Source organism: Tupaia chinensis, unplaced genomic scaffold (assembly GCF_000334495.1).
Source record: "Tupaia chinensis unplaced genomic scaffold, TupChi_1.0 Scaffold147534_1, whole genome shotgun sequence".
NCBI lineage: Eukaryota > Metazoa > Chordata > Mammalia > Scandentia > Tupaiidae > Tupaia > Tupaia belangeri.
The window spans coordinates 1,044,042-1,045,657 of record NW_006207386.1 but is presented as its reverse complement, the minus strand read 5'-3'; positions in this window follow the sequence as shown (position 1 = coordinate 1,045,657).

The following is a 1,616-nucleotide window of genomic DNA, read 5'->3' as shown; positions in this document are numbered from 1 at the left end:
TGAAACAATGGAGCCAACAGTGGGATGAGCTGATTCAGAGAAGAGGTGATGGGAAAAGAGCTCATCAGAAAAGCCTTGAGGGAAGAGGAGCCGGGGGAGGAAAATGAGCAAAGAGGAATGGCAAAACCAAAGGAAACCAAACCCAAAATGAAGATAACAGCTCATCCCAAGTAATGAGTAAGGAGATGATGAATCTTCAAAAACCAGGAGAAATGCTAAGCAGAGATTTCTCAGGACCAAACCAGAGAAGGAGATGCTAAACCCAGAAAAGTAGACCCGAGTCTGGGGACCAGCAGATGGTGTGATGGTTACGTTGCTGGACTCTCATGCTGAACTCGCAGTTCAAGCCCAGACCCGGCAACTTAAAATTCATGCCGTGAGCATGTGGATGCTTCTGAGAGAACAGAGGAAAAGGGATTGAGACATGGTCATCCCCCCAGGGAGTGATTTCTCACTTTCTGTCTCTCTGGCAAGTGCACATGGCCTTATAGCCAAAATCTCTCTTAAAAAAAAAAAAAAAGTAGATCTGACTCTGAACAGCAAGGGCCCTTTCCCCAGGTGTAGGGTAGGAAACATCCATTCTAGACTAGAGGTGAAAATCAGAGCGATTACAAGAACTACTGTCAGGACAGAATCTGAGAATCCTGTGACTAGGAGCCCACCTGGCACCTCCCGTGCTCCTCTTATCCCCTGACCAGGACATGGCCTTGCTCACCAAGGGCATTTGCACTAGAACCTTTTCCTTTCCCTGGTCCATTCACAAGAGCTAAAGCTCAAGCACTTCTGGGAAACCTTATTTAAGAAGGCTCCATCCCTTTCCTGGCAGATTTAGGTTCCTTTCCTCTGGACTTCCACTGGCTTATCTTCTCTGGGGACCCAGCACTCAAGCCTTTTTGCAGAAATTGCAATGATCCCCCCTCCCCGAGAAAGAGGGGGAAACGTACAAAAATGAAGGAGTCATCTGCTTGAAATTGGCACCACACTGAGGAACATGAGGTCTGCCTCAAAGGGAAATCCTACATCCCTGACTCTATCACACGTCCATGTTTTCTAATACACAAATATATTAAAACCCAGAAAGAAAGAAAATTCCAGATTTGGTTTGTCCTCACAGAAAACATTTCTCTGGGACCAGCAGATGGCTAAGAATTTTAACAACAGAAAATTTGAGATCGAGGTCTTGCTTTGCCTCTGAATGTTTCATTTATTAAGAGGGACATTCAGATGTATCCAACCTTTCATAAAAACTGTGAAATAATTCCAACCTGGCATGACATTTCAATCTAAGAGAACAGATAAACACACAGACTGTATATGAGTATGCATTGTGATTCTGCTTTATGGTGAGGTTACTGTAGAAGATGATTTGGCCCTTGGGGCCAGCAGTTAGTGTAATGGCTATGTCGCTGGACTCCCACATAGTCGACCTTGGTTCGCGTCCCAGACCCGGTGGCTTAAAACTCACACCCGGCACATGTGTGTGCGTACCCAAGATCCCGAGAGGAGAATGGAGGAGAAGGGATTGCGGTGTGGCCATCCCCCCTGGGGGGTGATTTCTCGCTTTCTGTCTCTGTCTGTCTGGCAAGCGCACATGCCCTATAGCAAAAACCTCTCAA